The sequence below is a fragment of the Triturus cristatus genome, chromosome 4_1, assembly GCF_964204655.1.
Source record: "Triturus cristatus chromosome 4_1, aTriCri1.1, whole genome shotgun sequence".
Lineage (NCBI taxonomy): Eukaryota > Metazoa > Chordata > Amphibia > Caudata > Salamandridae > Triturus > Triturus cristatus.
Window position 1 is genome coordinate 1,285,088,670 of NC_140585.1, and position 24,183 is coordinate 1,285,112,852.

The following is a 24,183-nucleotide window of genomic DNA, read 5'->3' on the forward strand; positions in this document are numbered from 1 at the left end:
TACATTTAACACAGAGACAATCATTACTCAACAAAGAGCGGGAATACCATAGAGATAAAACATCAATAAAGAAACTTTATAAAAACGGTGAATGTTTCGAGGGCTAAAATTCTTGTTGCTGTACTTCACTGTAATGCAATATTTATTGTGAGGTGTATCGTTTTACAATTTTTATGGGGAGACAAGCTCCTAATACACTTAACTCACCTTCACTTTTACTATCCTGCTTGCACACTCTTGTTCTTCAGGTTACCTACTTCTTTGAACAGTTGCTGCCCTCTTCCTTTCCCTGTTTTAAAACAACAAGGGGACCCAAGTAAAGTCAGCCAGGGACCTCGGGAATCTATTTTGTGCTACAATGGTCCCTAGAGAGGTAGGGATAGGAAGTAACAAATGAATACAGTCCCAATCAGTGCTGTATTGGTTAACTTAACCAGCCGGACAGAGGTTCAATATTTAATTGATCAGCAAGATTTTTGGATATAAACATGAGGCGTTTTAAGGTGACACCTTAAAACGCCTCATGCACTAAATGTGAGGTCATTATTAACTGTGTAGAGACGTTACTTGCGATTTGATTCTCAAAATTCATACTACTTGCCAAACCAAACCGTAAGCGTTGCCTGAGCCTCGCTTAAATGTCCTCCCTATTTTATGTTTGTATGTTTGTGTAGTAGGATGCAGGCTTGTATCCCACTTTTCAGTATTTGTGTTTGTTTACATCCAAAAAACTTGCTGATAAATTAAATATTGAACCTCTTTCCAGCTGGATAAGTTAACCAATACAGCACCGATTGGATCTGTATTCATTTGTTACTTCCTATCCCTACCTCCCTAGGGACCATTGTAGCACAAAATAATCTCGTCCTTACCCCGAGCACTGCAGAGACTCATGGATGCGAGTGTCCCATTGAGAATAAAAAGAAATAACCTGTGCTCGGTCTAAGTAGTTAGAAGGTAGAAGGGGGCCGGCAAAAACAAATCTGGCTAACATTCACAGGTGTGTATTTGTACAATGGGTGTTTGCATGTGCATGTTGAAGTCCTACCTGTTCGTTTTCCCAAAGTTTGTTTTGTATTATATAAAACTAGAGCTGCTTCATGGATTCTGAATGTAGCAGTATCTGGAAACAAACAAACTATTATATAGCTTGTTAGGATAGCCTTTCTATATGGCCACACAGATTTATTACGTGACACCATCTTGGACTGGTATACTTTATCCTGTACTTTTGTGCAATTGATCCAAAATGGCCATTATGTTGAGTTTAAATGCGGTTGACATTTTGAAATGGCTAAACAATTATATGGTATACAAAATACAGAGCCAAAATGGCCGCCACATGAATTCTAAATGTGCCCGCCATCTTTGAACAATATAGTATATAGTATTTCATGGACCATTCCCAGATAGATGCCACAATTTTAAACATGGGGACCATCTTGATATGACAAAAACAATGCTATCAAAATGTAAAATACCGCTCCAAGATAGGCAGCACATTTAGAATAAGTAGTTGAGCATGCTAGGGAGCTGCACACAAGTGCTCTCAAATTCACCCGAAAATGAATGGCATAATAAAAAAAGTACAAGAAATGGGTTGCTTTGTGAATAAAATTCCTGCCAGACAATGACTAAGTAGGATGATTTATCGTGATTTTAGTAGTAAAAGAAAGTCCATCGTGCACACGAATGGAGGCAGAAGGACAGACACAAAGAGGCCAGAGATAGACTGTGAGATATGTCTGTGGGTGAACCATGATCAGCAATGTCAAAGCCAAATGATAAAGGGTCCTGAACCAAAGAAGCCATATAGGGGTGGGCGGTATAAACAAGAGGTCTTGGTTTACTTCAGAATCACATAGATGGGGTGCAGTAGCCGGAGAACGATACCACTCAGGCTAGTCAGGAAATGTCTATCCACTAGACTTGTACAGAATCACACAAGCATTAGCACAGCCAGTAGGTCTTGCGCTTATATGAGAATTATTGGCTTTGCTACACAGCCAGCACTGCCCACGTTACATCGCTTTTTTGTTTTTTCCAGTTATGTTGCACTGAAGCTAGCGCTGCTGTATAATATGGCTTAAAAAGATTGACAAAGCCAATGGATCTTGAATAGGCGAGACCTACTTGCTTTGTCAATGCTAGGTATGCAATGCCATATGGTAACTTATTTATAAAGTGTTTACAACAGCTGAAGTGCTAATACTATAGAACGAAGCATGCCCTTGTCAAGCTGTTAGTGTGTTTAGATTCAAAAAACTGTGAAAATGTGCCATATAAATGCGCTGAATGTAACATAAGCTGTAGGTAGACAGAATAGTCCAACAGATCACAGCTTTTATTACAGTGATGCATTAGGCTACGAGTTACTTTGCGTGAAATGGTTACAAAACAACCAAAAAAGCACTCCTGACTGTTTAGTAGTAACATTTAGCAATAATCTGTGTTCAGTTGGTTTCCTAGCGCTTTTGGCCCCTGTGCAACTGCGCCTGCTGCACAATTTAAATCATGGCCCCAACATCTGCAATGTAAATGCCCTTGCAACTGCTTGTTCAGTAGTAACATACAACAATAACTGGTGTTCAGTAGGTTTCCTAGAGCTTTTTGCCCGGTGCCACGGAGACTGCTGCACCAGCCAAATCATGGCCCTAGCGCCTGCAAGGCAACTGTTTTTCTGACTGCTTGCTTAGTAGTAACATACAGCAATACTCTGTGCTCATTGGTCTAATTTTTAAATGGATCCCCATAAACACAAGAAAAACGGTCACGTAAGCCTTAATCACGAGCCATCTGGACTACGGCAACACACTGTATACTGGAACCACCACTGAACTCATGAGAAGGCTCTAGATGGGACCACATTTAGCAGCCAGATTGATCCTCAACCTGTCCAAATGGACCTACATCATCCCACATCTGAGTAACCTCCACTAGATTCCTATCCAGAAGGGATGCCAGTACAAACCACTGATTAACGCCTGCAAAGCATTCCACAACCAAGAACCAGCATACATGAACCACTTCCTGAACTTTAACCAACCATACAGAAACCTTTGCTACCCCTTCCTTGCCCCTTACACCAACACTACCCATTAACCATAGCCACAGTGTAGGCCGCTCCTCCCAACTCGCAGCCAAGTCCTTGAACGCTCTCCCTCTCCACCTCCAAACATCACCTGCACTGACAGGCTTCAGGAAGAGACTCAAGACCTAGCTCTTCAACTAAGACCAGCAACCCATCGCCAGCAACCCATCGCAAGGGTGATAAGCCGCACTCTACAAATACTGATTGAGTGGGTTTCCTAGAGCTTTGGCCCCTGTGACACTGCACCTGCCACACCATGCAAATCATGGCCCTAGATACTGCAAGGTAACTGCACTTGTGACTGGTTGCTTAGTAGCAGCAGCATATAGCAATCATTGGTGGGTTTCCTTGAGCTTTTGGCCTCTGCACCACTGCACCATTCTAATCATGGCCACAGTGCCTGCAAGTTAACTGCACTTGTGACTGCTTGCTTAGTAGTAAAATATAGCAATACATCTGTGTTCCATGGGTTTTTTAGAGCTTTTGGCCCCTGTGCCACTGCACTTGCTGAACCATCTAACAGTGAACACAGCTTCCCCATCGGGCGGGGCAACCTGAACAGCCTAAAGCAAATAAATCCAGCAAATGGTAAACAAGAAAACTTGAGTTACAAACCACAAAGTCAATGGCAAGCAACGGGGAGAACGCATTCCCAGTTCAAATTTCTGTAACTCCAAGAGGTCTTTCACATACCACACAGCTGCACTGTATGGTAGGCTGCAACCTAAACAAGCATTTGCAATGCAATAGGTCTCGCATTATAGTAGTTTGAGCTATTGGTGTGGCATTATTTAGCAATGTCAATAGCTCAAAATGAGCTCAAAATAGCTTCAAAATGATGAATTCACAGTGCTCCTGAAAATAAATATTACTATCCCCTACTTTTTTTGCTCCCCTACCGGTCAACCCCTATCCTCAAATCATTATCAATCCATTCCCCTTGGACGGTACCCCAATACATTCAACCTCTGCACCTTCAAAGCCAAATAAATCCATGTGACTCACCGACCAGTTCCCAGATAGACTAATCTAGGCTAATGTAGCACAATTTCAATAGCAATGATGCATCCTTCGGTTCAATTACGAATTTGCAATTCCCTCTCACATTTTGTATGGCAGTAACACATCTCACAAAGCAATGGCACATCCTGCATTGCCATGACAATCTCTTGCCAAACCACATCTCTCATGGCTAAAGCACAACTCCAAGGGCAATGGCGCCTTTCCTCCTCAATGGTGCGTCTCAGTAATTGGTGATGTTCGCTTTCAGTGGCGCGTCTACAAGGCAGCGACACAGCCTTCTCCTTTGGCAATAGTGCATCTTTCATGGCAGTGGCACATCTCTTTAGCAACTGTGCATTTCATACAGCTATTAGTCAATCTCCCACTTAGTGCCACATATTTCAGGTCAATGGCACCATTTTAGCATGTTAGCACATCTCCTGAGGTAAAAACCAGATTTCCCACGGTTATGGCGCCTCTTTTATGGTTGCGTGGCATCTTCCAAGAAAATAAGGGTTCTTCTGTTAATGGAACATCCCCATATCAATGAGCCTGCTCCTCAATCCCTGAGGAGCATGTTATGGAATCTTCTAGATTCCAGCATGCACACCTACAGAGATTGGTGTGTAGAAAAGGTGGAATAAGGGGAAACTACAAGGGTGCTGAAACTTGTATTCAATGGTGTCTCTGCAGCTGGCAAAGGTCAAGTTCATGGCACACATGTCCTCTTTTTACTCTGCCTCGGGTTGCCAGCTCTCGGGTATCATTGCGGGGGAGGAGCCCGTTCCTTTGATGCAATTGTTTCTACGAGCAGGTGCTGCTTTCAGTCCAACTGGTTCCTCCAGAATGCCCCTCGAGGAACTGAGCTGCGGGCAGAGTAATCGCACGCGATGGCAGAGCATTCTTGTTCCTTCGGCACAACACAGGCGTGTGACAGGCCCTCGTGGGGCTTGGCCTGGCATTCCAAGGGCGCCGTGCGTCACAAGACCTCCCTATAGATCAATGGCCTAGATCTTGCACCGCACTTCAGTCCTGCACCCCAGCCCAAGACCTCGGAACTGCAGACAGTGCCTCCTTCAGCCTTGGGACCCATGACGCTCACCCGTGGTCAGACAGCACCCCTGAGCCCCGCCTCCTCCTCGCAGGATGAAGCTCCTGTTCCTCTGCGCCCTCCTGTCTCTGGTTCTTGCCCACGGGGGCGGGGACCGTGGCCGAGAGGGTGAGCCTGAAGGGGACGGTATGGAGACGTAGCCACCTTTACGGGGGGGGGGGGGGGCGGATATGTGTGAGTGGGTAAGTGGATGGTGAGTGGAAGGATGGATGGGCAGAACGGAGGCAAAAGCAACGATGCCTTAGACCGATGGCATAGATGAAGGAGTAGACCGATTGGTGTGGGTGAGCGGATGGTTCTGGGTGGACGAAGTAACCCGGCCTTCAACCTTTATTATCTTCGGAACCGGCCACATGCAGTGCACACCCAGAGGTCTGCAGCAGGCGCTGCACAAGTCTGTACTTTTAGGTGCCCGTGGAATGATGAGCGAGTAAGTACATTCACGATTCCAACCTGTAAACCTCCCTGAAATATATGTCACTGGAGCAGGTGCATTGACCCCTGCGCTGTCTTGCCAGAGAAACTGGCTTTAGCATACTGCTTTAACAAGTTATACCAAAAGATATTGTTACTTGTGTAGCGCCCATCTAGTAATGGAATGAAAGGCCTCGTAGCGCAGTGGGCTATCTGAAATGTACTCTGGGTTTTGGTCCGTGCGGCTTCTGGATTGTGTTACTTATTGTGACTCATGCAAATGGCTTAGTTTGCCATTCCCTCTTGGCGTGCTGTGGCCAAGAACAGACTGCTGTGTGCACATTAGTCATGAAGTGTATACTGTTATTTGGTCGCATTTTTCTTGGTGCTGTAGTTTTTGCAATGGGCGTGATAAAAATTTCATAAAGGATCTGAATTGAAAGAACACAACTTTTTGACTCTCCCTGCCCCTCCCACCCCCCCCTGTCATTTTTTTCTCCCTGCACGGATATTCTGGAAAGGTATGGTTCAGACGTGCCTTCCATTATAAAGGCATTTGTTTATTTGCTCATAACTTTAGACCATGTAGTCACATCAGTTAAAACAAGTGGTGCGTGCGCGCCACAGCGAGCAACCTATTTTCAATTATCGTGCCCGTGTCTGGGCACGATAATTGAAAACAGATGTTGGCGTGCGGGTTACAGACACCAATAGGCCATGGGCGGAGCGACACGATCGCCTTTGGCCTATTGCATGCGGTCTTTCTAAAAAAGACGACCGCAAACGCCAATACCGTTGCCTAAAAGGAATCGCACACGCACGAGCGTGTGCGATTCCAGGGTCCGTTTTGGAACCCTCCACAAAAGGGCTCTCGCCTGCACGAGCAGTGCTGTGCACTGCATCGCTGCTAGGCGCGAGCCCTAAAAAGCACTCTACGCTTAACCACACTGAACCTAGGAAAGACTTCATAATCATCCATGCTTTACAAGCAATCTTTAGCACTTAATTCACTAGAGCAAATTTCAAAGCAACATGACTGCACCTTAATGGAATTTGGACGAAAGTGGAAACCAAAAGCAATTAAATTGACATACGATATACTTTCACTCTTGTAATAAGTTATTTTCATTTAGCAAATACTCCAAACCCACTTCTGTTGTAGCTAAGGTCATGTACAAGAGAACTTTAATTTTTGCTTTAAAGGACTTCAAATAAGATAGAGATAAGAATTGTGCTGTGTATTGAATTGATTTGACCTTAAGAGGAAAGCAACAGAAGTGGAAGAATCGAAGACTCCTTCAAATGAACTACTCATTTCTTTTGTCTGAAGTATTGTCTTAACTGTAAATAGATCAGTTCCCCTAACCAACTGCAGCATCCTTCTGACATTCCGCCAGTTATCATTTAAGCAGTATACAATGTTGCTGGCATGGATAATTCAATGTTGGGATCTGTAGCACAAACAAAAATCCTAGTCATATCCAGTTCTAGTAATTTCGTCCTCCATGTTTGGCAATCTAGTATGTAACATTGGAGTGAACCACCAACTTTAAAACAACTACACAGTGTTCTCCCAGAAAAGCGTAAGATGATTACAATACTCCAGTCTCTGTCGGAAAGGCTGCGTGTTGCTGTGTCCCGCAGAGTCCCAATGCCCATAGAGCATATCTTTACAGATGCGTAACTCAATTATACAAATCAACATAATTTAATTCTCTCTATTTAGCAATCATTTACCATTAGGCAAGAAAATGTTCATCCAGGAAATCTAGGAGGATATCAACAAATCGGGTTACTGATTAAATAAATTCACACATTCTTTAATAGACCTAAATGGAAAGGGCTATAAGCAAAACACAAAGAAAGGCCACTTCACGATTGTGGAGTGTCAGTAGTTTTTCCCATGTTTTTCCCTATAAAGTAGTTAACTCTACTGAATAATTCAACTACACATCTGTAACAAACCATCTATCATTTATGGGCGTTGGGACACAACTCACTGTTTACATAGAATCCTCAAGAGGAAGCCCAAGAGATTTATGTGATGTTCGGGATGGATATACCTCACACAACGAGCATGTGCAGGCAAAAAAAGCAGACAAGTACAAAAGCAGTAAGGAGTACAGAAATTAACCTGAATAGGTTTGTGCCCAAAACCTGTGTTAGCTATGGGTAGTCAACCAGATGGCACAATTTCCCCTTATTGTGTTCAAAGCCACAGGACCTGCCCCCCGCAGGTGGGGCTGCGCCGAGGACGAGGTGGCGGGCCGAGGTGATGGTGGTGCATGGATGAGGAAGTGGCACTGTGCTGATGCTAAGATGGTGCTGTGCCAATGCAAAGGTGGTGCTCTGGTGGTGCAGAACGATTGCTGGGGCGGTGCAGAGGTGGGTCCGAGGAGACGGCTCGGGGCCTGTGCAAATATTTAAATAGGCTGATCCTACTGTTTGAAGTCTTCTTAAGCTACACTTACATTAAGTAAGCATATTATTTAAGGTTTGGACATTTGAGCTAATGAAACCAAAAAGGTTACATGATGTAAAACAGAGCCAAAGGCTGAAAAACAGATGGGCATGCTGAAAGCCTATACACTAGATACAGCATGTCGAGAGAGAGAGCACATGTGCTGCATAGGCTGGGCCTAAAAAGGCCTGAAAAACCCATGTCGGTTAATACTAAAACAAACATTTAAAACTTTATTCTCCTTAAATGCAAAGTATTTCCGTAAGGTGTGGCTAAGAGAAAGCTATGAGCTGAAGGTCTCTAAGAACGGAATACAAACCATGCGTCACCCTCTTGTGTCAAGCTGCAGTCGATTTACGAAACCAAAACTATGAATAACGAAGGTCAGGATTGAGCAAAACTTTAGTGGGCGTTAAAGGCTTCTAGTCCTAGAGCAAAGAGTGGAAAGTGTGCAGAGGACTATAAATCAACTCTGCAGATAACAAACGGATCCAACCAAATTTGTTTCATTTTGGACTCTCATAACCTGTTGAAACTTGAAAATGGAATAGTTGTAGGCCAGGTATGTGCACAGTTCAGGCTTGTGTTAATCAATGAGTGGAACCGCCCAAGTGAAAGAAGATTAAGTGCAAAAAAAAGCATCATCTTAAATAGCACAATTTACAGCTTTGCCCCAAGTCAAGAGTTCATCATCCACCACATCAAATCCGCCCACAATTACTGTTTAGCAGGCTGTAGTTGCAGCTCCAATCTATCCCTATATTAAGTCTGGCCTATTAGCTAGAGCATATGTATCTGTTGCAAGACATACTGTGTCCTTTCCATGAGCACAGATGAGCTTGAACCCCCTCATTGCTTACCACTGGTTGGCTTTCCTCTCCGACTCATTTGTTTGCTCCCCCGGAGTTTTTTATAGCGCGAACTTGACCCGAAGGTATCCGGTATCAGAGCGCTTTACATGATCACCAGTTGCGTTACACAAGGACACATACATTAATTTTTGTTGGGCACGAGAGATCAAGTGAGTTTCCCAGAATCACAGGATATTGAGCACCATTGCCAAGACTCAAACCCGGTTCCCCAGATTTGAGATCGACCGCCCTAGCCGTTAGGCCACATCCTAGGTTTTCCAACTTGTCAATCTTATCTTTCCTCCTCCCATAGAGCATTGCCTCTTTACCATGCTGTATGCACCTATTTGTATTCACATGGTTTAATGTTAGCATGGCTTGAGTGATGCACATTGGGAGACCTCGGTCCGTTGCAGGAAGGTGCTATTAGCATGGCTTCTACTTTGGAAACAGCGGAATAAGGGCAGCTCTCAATAAGGCGTTTGAAGGGGAAGCTGGTTCTTCCCTGCTGAGATTTGCATACCAACCAATACCTGCTGTTTAGGGTCTGGGTCCTGTGTGGAATCCCCGGTCATGATGACAGAAAATGCTGGTTTAGAAAAGGGCACTGAACAACAACAACAAAAACTCTTATTTTCAGTGCATGATGCATGCACAGCAACTTGATTTTGAGCTGAAGGTTAAAGGGCACAAAGCATACCTGGAAAAGGAAGTCATGGCCTTTCTGCAGAACTTGGCTACATGTTGCTATAGTAACAGATCTAATCAACTCCCCAGACAGCATACGTGTATTGGCTGGAATCCCTAGTCTTGAAGGTGGACACCAGAGGCCATTTAGAAATTTAATCAGGGCCTTCTTAGGAAGCAACTGTTGATTACTTGTCTTCTGAGAACTACAGGTTTGGTAGATGGTAAGTGTTAGGGGTGAGACTGCAGTTTCTGTTGATCTGACAAGGTAGTTTCTAGGCAGGGCCTTGCCTTTCTGGGTCGGATTACTCCTACAGGAAGGCTGAGAGACCTCCAGATGAAAGATTTCACACTTAATTGTGCTTATGTTGTGGATGCTCTAGACTGGAGAAAGCCCCAGTGCTACCTGCCCTGAGAAGCATCACCTTGCACAAAGTCACTAAAACAGACCAGTTGTTCATAACATCCTTATCATCAGAGTGAACGAGGAAGAGAATTTCAACCACAAACATTTAAAATACAACATTCCTGCTTTGTGGCTTCCTTTCACTGGATTTTATGGGTACATGAAACCATATTTATTCTTTTGTTTACCAGTGGGGGATGGTTGAGTGTGCGCACACTGGTGTTCTCATGGCATACAGATATTGCCACACATTCAAATGTTTCTTGCTACAGTTTTTCATGCAGTGCCAAAAAGTCTCCAAAATAATCCTAAAACATTTGCATGAAATCAGACTTGTGCTTAAAACTTCTGATTGTCATCTCTCCCTTTTCTTTAGAATTATTCGCTCCATCTGCTGAGCGCCCCCTCTCTTTGAGCAGTCTACTTTAGTCACATGCATGCCTGCCTTAATCCCTATTATTTATCTCTGCAATTTCCCACACCTATTTCAAGGATCAAAAACTTCACTTTAAAATTCATACCCCTGCAATCCAACTATAATTACTCTCCTGTAACTTATCTATTACTACTGCCAATCAATGCATGAATTCACATATATCCTCCCACTAAAATTCACACCTAATCCCCATTTATTTAATCTACCACATAGAAACTGTAGCAAATGCATTTCATGGTTTCCTTAAGAGTGCAAGGCTAATCTCAATAACCAACAAAAAATACACTAACCGTGGGTTCCACAGCACAGTGCTGCATGGCATAAAGCACTACATCACCTCATATAGGACTGTAATTGCGGTATAAATGCAATTACAATACAATATATAATCCACCCTAAGCCTTAACACTCAACAGTTGGGCAGTCGATTGTAGTTCACACAGGCTGTATAGTATTTCCCTTATACTGCTTGGCAGTCTCACACTCACATAACACAAAATTGCTATGGGTCATATCCTTCAACCAGTAGTATACTAGTCCACAGCATTAACCCACCCAATGCCAACTGAACAGACAGAGTAACAGAAGAGATGCCACACTGGCCAACGGAGGATTTGAAGTTAGTCTACCTAGGCAGGTCCCAACAAGCTTAATACTATGCAAACGTCTTGGCATGTCACAATGACAATGAGATACAAGATAATATTAACAAAGTTCATCCCAGCATATCTCACCACCATTTATCCTTTTAACCTATCCATGATCAGGACCACACACGTTAAACAAAATACCTCAGAATAGAGAACCCAGTGTAGTAACCAGCTAAGTGGACTGTGAATATAAGAAATACCAGAAAGGGACCTGCAGAGCTGCTAAAAGCAGCCATCTTACTGAAACACATAAATTGTGCGTCTTTCTCTCACACTTCTTCAGCCATCACACTGCTAAGCGCTGCATGTCATAACACGATAACTGCAGCTCGGTGGACTTCACAAACAACATGGAAACACTTCCCACACGGACTCAAAAACAAAGGCACAACACTTCCAACCACATACTCTACACGGTGTAGTGTGCTACCCCTCTAGGTAAGCGCTTAATCGCCCCACATGGGGGTAAATAAGCTCTATGTGCATGTTCCAATACAATGCAATACATTCTCTTTTGATTTGCTGGCTTCGGAGCTTCCACATCTTCCCTTTCCAGCACAATGTTTTTCTTTTAGGTTAAGCCCTCATTAGGAGTGAATGAGTTTTTCATCTGTCTCCCTTGTGTTCTTCTACCACTTAACACTATGTGTTGCTCTGTTGCCGGTATGCTCCTACCTGCCCCGCTCCATGTTGTATACTCCTCTCCGGTTGCTTTCTCACCTAAGTGTTTCGCCACTGCCCACTCTTCACTGCTTTTATCAGTTTGCTTTCCCCCAACTGTATTAAACTAAACATACAAAATAATAAAATAAATAAAAGCTTGCATGCATTATTTTTGTTTGTTACTGATGCAATTTGAATCTATAAACAGAGAGGAAAAAAGTGTGCAACTACAAAATGTTGGAGCTGGCCCAACTAAAGGAGTTTTTAAAAAAAATGTGTCGATGAATCACTGCATCTGAGATGCTGTGTAACATGGCTAAAAACCACTATCAAATTCAAGAAGGTCCCAAAGACACCTATTGGTTTTGCCAATGCTTGCTCTCTTTGGGTAATGTTTACTATGTCTGGAAACGAACCTACAGGTCAGTCCATGGAAAACTTGAGCGTCTCTGGGACCACATTGAACTAGGAAGGTGTACATTTCTGGGGATGAAGGTTGATATATTAAGTTGCAGAGCGGGCACTATGTACACAAACTAGACCGAACACCAGTAGTGTAAATTGGGGAGGCATCAAACAGCAGAGCAATCATAGTATGTGCCAACAAATATATTTTCCTAACCTGGAATGTTCGAAGCAAGGAAATGTAACTTTGAGGCACCAGGTACACATGTATCTTAAACAGCGAAAGGTCCATCAGACCTTTATTCGGGAACTATTCCTCTCCGTAGAATAGAGGATGAGCAGCTGCACCAAATTGGGAGGTCAATTGTACTGTGCCACTTAATCCAGATCAGCACATCCGCTGCACTCATTGAGTAAGCCAGTGATGTCTTTCAGGGGAGATCAAATAACCGTTGGGGGGTGCTCTGTTCACTTAAGTAGATGGCTATCTGGAATACACATCCATTTTCTAATTATCTATTCCGCAAGCGCAATGCAGGCAACATACTGAGACTGCATATCACTCATGCTGGCAGCCTTCCCACTGAAGCTACTGCTGATCGGCGCACTCTATAGCAGTGTGCTGGATGTGCACACTGACAGACCATACACAGTGCTGCATGGTGCACCAACAAGAAAGTTTAAAGTAGCTAGTGGCAAGAGTGGAGGCGTAGGAAGGTCCGACTGAAATGTGGATGGATGCATATCAGACTGCATGCATGCTCTGTACACACGCTTTGATATGATCATCAGTACACCACAGCATAGAGGACATGGGCCTATGGTAGAGCACTTGGCCAAGACAATACACCACCTTAGCCCACTAATGATGGCACTGCAATGGGGTAGAAGGTCTACTAGGATACCAAACTAGAATTTACCATCAACGCTAGACGATGCAGCCAATAGGGGGATGTTCAAAGAAAGTTTTTTTTACACTTTCTCCATACAAAAGCAGTAACTTTGAAAACTTCCCATTCAATTAGAACATCACCCAAAGTGCATATAAGAGGCATCTATATTAAACATTGGTCACAAGGTTTGCACAGACCTAGGCAAACATCTGGACAGGTTGATGGAAGATGCAAGGTTTTTTTTTTTTTTTATTAAAAGGAAGACGGTTGACTCCTCTCCTAAACAGCATTAATTGTTACAAATGAGACAACCTGCTTAGCCACACACAAGTTGAGAGATCTTAATTTCCCAGAGTAGATGACCTAGCAGAACTCAGAGGGGGAAAAGATTAAGCAGCTACTGAACAGACTGGCTCTTGCTGTCGTGGAAACAACCAATCAACATCCAGACGGTCATCGTTACCAATCTTAAATGAGATTTTTGTAATTTAGAATAGGCAGCTATACTCCTCCCCCCTCTAGGAGGGAGACACGACTGCCAAGTGATTATGGACGCAGTGCTGCTCTGAGTACAGATGAGAGCAAACGACAGACTCGGACGAAGCATTGATTCTATTTGAGATCAAACCAGCTGTGTCCCAGCAAGGTCTGGTAAGGCTACTGGCAGAGACTACCTACTGTGTACTAATGTACTTAAAATCCAGTGAAAGTGTAATCTGCTGCTTACCAGTGTGAGAGCCATTACAGAAGCCCAACCATGACAGAATATCATAACCATTGCCAATACCTAACCTAGAGTGCAAAATTCTAGGGAAAGTGTTTGCGACTAGGATTCAAAGTGTTCTACTAGACCTAGTTCCACTCCAACCAAAGTGGGTTAATCTCAGTTAGAAGTAACACTGCAATATACATAGGCTTTTTTCATATGCCGAACACCACACCAAAAGACTACACACACTCTGTAGCATTCATAGACCGAGAAAGCGTTTAGGTTACTGACTAGGAGCATTTATTCTTAGATGTACAGAAGATGGGATTATAGCGTCCGATCTGGACTGGGGGAGTAATATCAAAGTCTTTGCCAACCATCAGGAAGAGGGGTCAGGAATATCCCTCATCCTGCTGTTGCTCACTCTGGACATAGAACCTCAAGTCTGCTCTATGCAACAGATGAGCCAACACGGCATAACCATCAAAAGAGATACCAATATCATCCATATGCAGATAATGTCTTTCTAAATATGTGTGACACTTCAGATTGGTTGGCACCACTATTTGAGCAGCTGGACACATTTGGCCAATTTTGGCCCGGAGAACAACAAGAATAAGACATGTCTCTTCCCTCTGACTAACCTCCTACTTTGGGCAATGGCCTGGTAACCTCAGTCCTTTAGATACATAGCGATACAAATACAGAGACAACAGGAAGCTGGGTGAACTCCCCCCCCCGCCCCCTCAATAAATGATAACCCTTGTGAGGGTGAACTCTCACTGTCAATAAATTAACCTGACCTCAACACTCTTGCAGAAGTGGCACAAAGCAGACAGGCTTAACTTAGGGCAATGTGTAAAGTATTTATGATGTACTAAAACAGTACTAAAGTAAATATGCAAAACAGTACAAATCCTAAACCGAATTAGAAAAACAGAGCTAAATGTAACAACCAAAATGAAAAATCCAAGGGTAGGAACTGAAGGGATGAATTTTTAAAGTTTCAAGTATAAATAGCATCAATAAGTGTCAATGATAATTAATTGGTTATTATAGACCGAAACCTATGCATTTATGCTGGGCAAAGATTTTACCTTTTAACTTCAATTTTTGAGTCCCATTTCACCACAGGACTACACCTCTTAAGCGCACCAGGACCTCAAGGGAGGCACTTAGGGGTGCACAGCATATCAGGCAGAGTTCAACAGCCAAGTCCAGTCTATTTCCACTTGCTACTGGTCTGCTGGGAACATCCAGAAAAGGCCTTTTGTAGCTTATCTCCCTGTAGCCACACATGTCAGCCACCCTTGGAGTCCACTTATTTGCCCTGGGTACAAAAGGGAGCAGGTCCAGTACTTAATTGTGAGAAGAAGGTCACAGACATCCCGTCCAGTTCTCATTTGATCTTTTGCAGGTCCAGAAAGTATTCTTAAGTGGGTGCCTGAAGACGCAATATTTATAGCTGGCACCAGTTTGTGTGTTGTGTGTTTTTTAAGGGGGGGGGGGGGTTTGACTCCTGGACACTCTTTAACCAATGAGGTACAGGTTCCTTTCCCCTGATCTACCTAGTTTTGAAGTAGTTCCCATTGGTTTTACGGCTAACAGTCCTGAAATGTCATGTATCAAGACATTTTCAAGATGAAGGTCTTTGACCACATCTAACCTAAGTTCTGAGGTCTGGGGGGGGGGGGGGGGGGGGGGGTGTTTGAGAAGGGAGTGTACTAAAGTAATCCTAGTGTTTTTCCACATGTTTGTGGCAGGTGCTGTCCTCACAACAGACCCAGTGACAGATGTCTGGTAGGACAAAAGCATGGTCCTTCAACAACCAGACAGGCATTACACAAGAATGGTCTTGCATCCTATTCTCTACCTTTCAAGTGTGCTGAAAGTGTTGAATATGGCTCAACTGACCAGTCAAGTAGGATTTGACAATGTGCTGTCAAAAGGAGGCCTTCAGTCTTCACCCTGCTGAACTTGGAGGACTCAACTCTGCCCTTTCAGGTCTGCCTATTTTTTGCTCCTGGGAAGCAACTTATTCACACCTACTCAAGAATAAACACTGGCTAGAAGAAGCTTGCGAACCAATATATAGATTAGACTGTTGAAACTTCAGGCAAGAAAAAGGTAACTTTCTAAAGTTACTTTTCTTTAACATTTATTAAAAATCCAATTTGACCATCGATTTGGAGTTTTCATAACTATTGAAAATAGTGGTTTAATTATTTTTCTAGCTGGTCCCAATCCAGTTATTTTTTTGATTGGTAATCTGGTTTACTATATAGTACAGCTGGGGCTGCAACAGTGAAATCGGCTTTTGGGTGTTAGTCATTTTAAGAACGTTAACATTTTATTTCAACAATACCTACTTTTAAATACCATGCACTCTACTTTCTCGGCTACAAGGCCTACGTAGGGGTGACTAAATATTTAAAAGGAAGGTTTTTACCCTTCAAAAAGCTTTTATAGTGAACGGGTGCAGTGCATGTTTTGCACTGCTACAGAGATAGGCCAGAAGCCATGTTTGAACTGCCATTGCAGTGGATGGCACAATAAGTGCTGCCGTCCACTAGTGGCATTCAACTAAAAGGCATGTAGGTACTTTTTGTACCGTATACTAAGGAATTATAGGCAAGTTAGTTATTAAGCTTGTTTGAAAGTAAAAAAAAATATACACAGGCAGAACTGGCCGCCTCATAGCTTTTTAGGTCTCGCCTGCGAACGCAGCGCGAAGCGCTGCTTTCGGCGAGATCTATTGTTGCTGACTTGCCTCGGAAGTGGGACAGGAGATGTGCACGCGCAGGCTTTTGGCGGATTTGAGTTGGTGTACGCGCACGTACACCAACTCGCACGTGTGCACATCTCCAGTCCCCCTTCCGTCCACGCAAGCCAGCTGCATGCAGTAACTGCGCCACCAAACAGCCACCCCCAGCCAGTGAACGCGTACTAGATCGTTGAACAACAAACACACACACCAGCCCCCACGTTACAACTGAGCCCCACTCACCGGGCTCTTTTGTGGCTGCTACAGGCTCCGTCTCAGGACTCCCCTGGTCTAATCTCCGCCTCACATGACCTGGAACACGCGGGGCTTCCCTCACTCATGGGAGCCCCGCACTTGCATCGGCGGCCTCTGCTGCCACTTCCGACCCAGGGCTTCTCATTACTTCTGCCGCCACCGCCACCGCGGGGCTCTCCCTCAGGCATGGGAGCCCCGCGTCACCACTTCTCCTCTCGGACAGCCACTCCGTGCGCGCGGGCTTCCCGCGGAAGGCGGAAGTCCCGCCCCACGACAGGCATGACGCTGCCTGACTTCCGGTTTTCGCGCCGAATCGGGCCGGCGGCGGTGATACCTTCACTCCTATTGTAGGGTGATATGCTCCACTGAATTTATTTTGCTTTGTGCAATGCTTGCCTTTAAAATGACTGCGCAGAATCCATCTATCCCCATCTGCACGGCTCGTCATTCGCGCAGGCGGAGATAACTCCTCCATGATTAAGGTAATGAGTAGTTTGGGGAATGTAATTGTGTGTGGCCCAGTGATCATCTTCAGAGCTGTATTGATGGTTGCTGCTGTCGCAATTACAAGCCAGCCTTAAAAATTATTGGGGATGTGAGGAGAAAACGCTACATAAACAGATTGAAAAGGGAAACACCTTGCTACATTAACAAAAATAATTACCTGGGTGGTTCAGCTTTCTGTTTATGAAAGTGATGAGCCTCTAACGACAGTAAGGTTGTGCTAATGGTGGAAGTGGATATATGCACTTTTTTTACCCCACCATGAAATGCAGTGGTGAAGGCATTGTAGAGTTTTCCCCCTTGGGGGTATGAATAGTTTTTGGTTAGTTTGGCGATAGTAAAGATTCTGTACTTTAGTCCAGGGACTCGCATCAGTCTTTGAAAGTGGGGTTCCACCGATCTAAAACCCTAAAGTTCGCCAAACCCCATAACCCAGGGAACTGATTTAGAGTGGGTATCAATGTAGCTCTGAGAGTGGTATGTTACAGCATCCTACTGTCTACCTTAACAAGAAAACTACTGCCTAAAATGTCTTTCTTATCCTTACACTTCTAGAGTAGGTGAAAGAGGGGGAAAATGTGTTTTAGCATTGCGCTTATGAGATTGAACTCAAGTGATTGATTTGGTTTAACACACCACTGAAGCATTGTACACCACAGCATACACACAATTCAATTGCCAATGAAGAGATGATTTGTTGGCAATGAAAGGGGTGAAGGTGTGGAAAATGGTATGAAAACTTTACCTCTTGCCTCCCTGGACGTCTGCTAAAACCCCTCTTTTCTGCCTCACAAAACACAAACGTATTCCTCTGGTACCTACTTTCTTCCCCCTCTTCTCACTGCTCTGCCAAGCTCTTCCCCAGTCGTCCATCTACACAAACCTCTTGCTCCTTATTACCTGTTCATCCTCAAAACGTCCTCTGCTTCCAGTTGACGATTCTTTCTGCGACAGTACTAACTACTGTAGTAGGGTCAAAAGAGAATCTGTCACATCCACAGATTCCTTAGTTATCTCGAACTATGCTCCTCGTTCAACAAGAACTGGGTCCTGACTTCAAGCCTCTATTAAAACCGAGTTGCTCTATCACCCCTTGCTTCTAATAATGGATTTGCAGTGTATGCAAAAATGAGTGTTGACTAATGAAGCTTGCCCTATGGGATTAATAATTAATGTGGTGAACCAGAACTGTGCAAAACTTCGGTCGGGTCCTGGGGCGTTACAGAGAGTTCTTACTTTGGACATTCAGTGCAAGTGTGAACTTGTGGAACGAGTACTCTATGCAAAAATAGCTGATGTTTAATCTTGGCATATCTTTTTTTTCACTCCTTATATGCTAATTCATATTTCATTTCTGCTGGTTTGTTTAATCATTGCCACTTTTACCCAAATGTAGTAGATGGTTTTGAGGTCTCTGACCATCACCTACTAATGACAAAACTGTTTTTGGTGCAAAATGTATTGTGTAGGATGTTGTAGAGGTATAATATAAGTCTGATATAAATGTAACAAAGCCTTGCGTGGGCTCCACAATGACAGTGTTGGTTTGGTCTTTTATTTGTAAACACCAAATTCCTCCTCACCCACTCTACCTGGTTGGTACACCTCTGCAATAGGTCATGCCCACCTTGAAGAAGAACTGAGGGATAAGCGGGAAATCTCTTTGCTCATGACTATTCAGCGGTGGTCAGTTTCCCTGCGTCTACCTAATGGAGACCCTGAATACGCTGTTCCAGACGGGCCATTGAGGTCAGATGGGTGATAATGAAAGCGTTGCTTGTTTGCTACTATCTATACAACCCTTGAAAACCTCAGTGTTTCTCAGAGGTTATCAAACTCGTGTAATTACAAATTCCATGTTTACTATCACCCTCGAATCTTTCGCTTTTTATTGTTTTTAACATGAGTTTGATGGAATCGTTCAATCAATTTTTGGATGAACTTGATAGTTAGGGCCCTGTGAAAGTTGTAGAGGACGATCATTGTTTTAACTACCTTTCTCTATTAATCACGGATTTCATGATGTTGAGGTAGAAAGTAGAACATTTTGAAGCAGTTTTTAGAAAATGTAGAAGTACAATAGTTAAAAACTGAGTTTTTATCTGACTGATTCCGTCAGAATATGGATTACACTTTAGCAGACAACAGTTTGCCAACAGCCATTGCTGATGACCTTGTCTCTTCCGCTCTACACACAATGCAACTGGTCTCTCGAAGTAAAACAAAATAACACTCCAAGATGGCTGCCAACACTTTTTTCTTTGCCTGTGCTTTCATTGCAGTTCTGAAAACGCAGGCAAAGGCAGTAGGCAGCAGTGGGCAGAAGGGTCCGCAAAGATGTGTGTAGCGCTGTATGGAAGCCGTTTTAAATGCTATTCCGAAAAAATCATCGACCCACCAAGCAATCTAGGCCTTTTGTTTTTTTGCATATTTATATAGCGCGAACTCGACCCAAAGGTATCGGAGCGCTTTACACGAGCACCGTATATACACTGGCACAGGGAGATTAAGTGTTTTGCCCAGAATCGCAGGATGTGGACGCAACCCCGAGGCTGGAACCCTTGTTTCCAGCACCAAAGTTGGCAGTCTAGCCGACGGACCACATCCTCTCCCCTGATAGTTTTACTTTGCACCGCTCTGTGAGTCACCTGTAACTGTTGTAATGCAACCCATTGCAATATTACAGACACACTACACATCACAACAGGTGTATATTGTGTTAAAAAAGCTCTCTTTTATTTAATTCAGTAGTCTTGATATCAGCACTGGAAGGATGAATAGGCATAACGCTTTGCAGAGAAACAAACTTATTACTAAGGTGCTGATTTACAATTGTGCAGACAGCGTACTCTGTCACAGATGTGGCGGAATACCCTGTCCCCCAAAGCCTTGCCCCTTCCACCTTATTTAGACTTGGGTAGACTATCAGCTTCCGTTGACGGAGCCGCTGTAGGCTCAATCGATGGAAAGCTTCCGCCGACGGCCTGATGGAGAAGGGGCCATTAGAGGAAAGACTTTCTACCCCTCTCCTTATTAAAGGTAAATCCTGCTGGTGAAGGACAAATAAAATAACAAGCATTTGCAATGAAATAGGTCTCGTAATTACGCGAGTTTGAGCTATTGGCATTATAAATGACAATGCCTTTTATTTTTGTGTCTGTTTGTAAAACATAAATAAAAGGCATGGTTATTTACAATGCCAATAGCTCAAACTTGCGTAAATGCGAGACCTATTGCATTGCAAATGCTTGTTTTTATTGCAGGTGGGAGGCTTCTATACCCTCCTTGTTGCACGTCCCACCTTCCTCCAAGAGGCCTACTGGCAGCAATTTTAAATGGCAGTGACACAGCACTTAAAAAAATAAACAAACTTTCAGCCATGCTACACAGCAGCCGTGCTACTGTGCAACATGGATACAAATATTGCAAAGTCCAGGCAAGAGTCAATGGTTTCCCAATGCATGTTTCGTGTAGTTTGAAAACAGCAGCCTTTATTTATTAGATAGGGATATAGCAGTATGCCATTCAAGAGAGGATTTGCCCCACCAGTGATGCCACTTACATTTTGTAGCTGGTATACGTCCGGTTTCCTGGAATGGATTTTGTAGCCAGATGCTGGCTTGTCACCTGGATTTCTTTCTTTACCATTTAGCTTCTTTTCTGTGGAGAACAGGCTGAGGGACTGAATCACGATTTGCTGATGGAGCAATCGAAGTCGGCATCGAGGTGGGGAATGTGGCGCACAATATGGGCATGGATGTTAGGGATCTCTGGGGACAGAAAGTCTACCAGCCTTAAAAAACCAAAATGCAGTATTTCACAGTAAGTATGAAGAGCAGGTGTTCACTAACTAAAGGAATACTGGACGGATAAGCCCTGTGTCACAGTACTGCCTGTGTTGTGAACTTGGAGGAACAATTCTAGTCCTACTAGCTATAATTTTCTTGGGGGCAACCATAATTGCTTCTAAATTAGCACTTTGTGGGAATGAACGTAATTGGCGTAGGAATTATATGCCTAAAAAAAAAAAAAGGGAGGTCTCTCTGTCTCAGCTTAAACAATATAAAAAACTATATTCCACAGCGGAGGCTGCTTTTTTTCTCCTGATTTTTTTTTTTTTTAACTCAACTAATAAGTCTACGGATATGAAAGGAATTGTGTCTGAATTATCAACTCCTGACAGAGTTACGGTAACAATACCTCCTACCCAATTCATTCTCAGTTGATAAGATCAAAGCAATTAAAGATAGAATCCCATTAAGTCCACCACCAGTGAAAACACTCATCATGGATAGGAATCCTAATTTACTGTCAGCGTTGCCTACGATTAGCAAGGCACATCTCACAGACCTATTCTCAAAAGTTAAATTGATCCCCCTCCCTCAGACACTTGTCCTCTTAAAGTGCTATGGGTTTCCTCTGTTCCTCGACCCGGCCTTATCCCTACTTAATGACTCCTTACGCCAAGGTCTGGTTACCAGTTCTTTTAAGGAAGAGATAGTGGTTCTGCTATTAAAATAAGCTGGCTACGATGCATATATTCTGAAGACCCATCACCAGATCTCGTTGCTTCCCTACTTAGCAAATGTTTTGGAGGCACATGTTGCTAACTGTCTTTGCGCTTTCTTCGAGGAAACCCGCTTTCTTGAACCCCATCAAGTGGGTTTTCAGCCAGCCTATTCAAATGACGTAGTGATCCTCTCCATTGTAGACAAGAGCAAAGAAGCGGACAAGGGCACCACCCAGGCGCTGGTGCTCCTTGACCTTTGAGGCATTCAACACGAACGATCAAGAGCTTCTGGTAGACCGTGTCGGAGCCACAGGTATACAGAGGACGGCGTTTGACTTTAAAAAAAAAAAAAAAAAAAAAAAAACAGGAGCGCTCTCAGTCAGTCCTCTTATCTCCCTTTGGCTCTCTGAAGGTCGAACTTACTTGCGGTGTACCTCAGGGGTCGTCTTTGTCCTCCCACATCTCTAACTTGTACATACATCCCCTAGAGAACTCTCAGAAAAATATGAAGGTGAGAATTTACAATTATGCAGATGATATGCAACGACTAAGCTAGCGATAATTCACCAGATTCTAAAATTATCTTCCAAAATACAAAGCTATTAATCTGTGATTAGATGAATGTTAACCATCTTAAATTAAACTCTGATAAGACTGAGATAGTCTTAACTGGAAGCTTGCATTACCTATGGAGCTCCACTTTCTGGTCAGTAGCAATGGCCACCCTCTCCACCCCCAGTCTGAGAACTGAGTTAACAGTCTTGGAGTTCTTATTGAAAAAGACTTCTTCATGAAGTCTCATGTAGGGGCAGTAGTCTCATCTTGTTTTCTGCAGGTTTGGAAGATAGGAAAAATGGGGAAATTCCTTCCCCCCAAAGCGCTTATCCAGGTCGTCCTCGCATAACTCATCACGTGGACAGACTATGTGAATTCACTTTAGCTAGGCCTCCCTGAAAAACTCACTAGGTGATTACAATTTGCACAAAATCAGACAGCAAGATTAATCTACCGGCAACCTAGAAAATGCCACATCACCTCCTGAGAAGGAAACTACATTGGTTAACGGTAAAACAGTACACAGCTTTCAAGACTGGATGCATCATTTTTAAATCGCTTTACGGTAACAGTCCAGAGTTCATCTCTTCTACTATTCAAAAGTACATAGCCACTCGCAACTTTAGGTCTACTCGCCTTAACCTTCTCACTACTCCCTCCTCTAAGAGGAGGAGAATGGGCAGTTCCAGATTTTCAGTATTAACTCCCGCTTCTGGAACTCCCTTCCACCAAAGATCAGAATGACTGCCCCTTATTCCAGATTCAGACAACTTCTGAAAATATGGCTCTTCACACAAGTAAATGAATGAAACCGCATGCAGTAGGTTATGTTTCTGTACTCTGTGCCAAGAAGCCGTTTGGTATATGTGCGGTTTATAAATATCTTAACATAACATAATGGACATTCAAGTGAAACTTCACCACCTGGAGGTAGAAATTATGAACATTAAAGACAATTCTCCAGTTTTCCTGGTGCACAAAAGCCTGTTCACAATTGCCGAGTCTACATTTCCTGCTGCTCAGTTCCATCTATCCAGAGCCTTTGAACCGATGTCAGAGCAAACACACTTTGCACTTAGGTCTGCAACAATTACATTTGTTGCCGACATACGTGCTAGTCAAAACTTTTCATAAAGGCGGAAAGAAGTGATTGCAAAGTAAGTCTGTGGAGCTGGTGTTGATGAAACCACGGGACAGAGGGCAGCATCACATGTACAGTACAGCTGAGGGCAGGAGGAACACCAAATAGATCTGGTACAACTGAAGTTATGGTTACTGTTCAGGATGCAATGATAATCCTCTTGGATTTGATAAAGATGTGTACACTATAAAGGCGCTGAAGAATAACAGTAAGCAGCCTGATGCTAAAATTAAATGCCATTGATTTAGATAAAGGTGCTAATGGAGATATAGTGTACTCTTCTAGCAATCTCAAACTTTCAAAAACAACTTTCTCCTCAGATTGAGAGAATGATGAAATTCAGGTTTGGCACTGGAACCCTCTCCATTATGAAGAGTTAAATTTGCATGAACTTAACGCTTAAACGCAGGACAAGGGTCACCTTTCACTAACAGCACATTGAAAGATAATGGTTGATAACAATAACTATGCCTCAATTAGAATTGACTGTTTTCTAGCTCAGTGAAAGAGGACGCCCAGCCAGGATTCTTCATTGCTCTCTTTACAGTGACTGATAAGGTATCTGGAGTAAATGAGCAAGTTCTCTGACAAATTCCCAATGATCTCCTACTTGTCTTGTGATCAAATCCAAATACCAAAATTACTACTCTAGGGACATCTAGATCATGAGGCATC

General features: G+C 43.4%; 1 protein-coding gene across 1 annotated transcript in view; it reads right to left on the reverse strand.

The window, feature by feature from the left end:
• Nucleotides 1-24,183, reverse strand: part of CDC73 (cell division cycle 73) — a 674,568-nt gene that overhangs the window by 600,438 nt on the left and 49,947 nt on the right. The gene's annotated exons all lie outside the window — the stretch shown is intronic.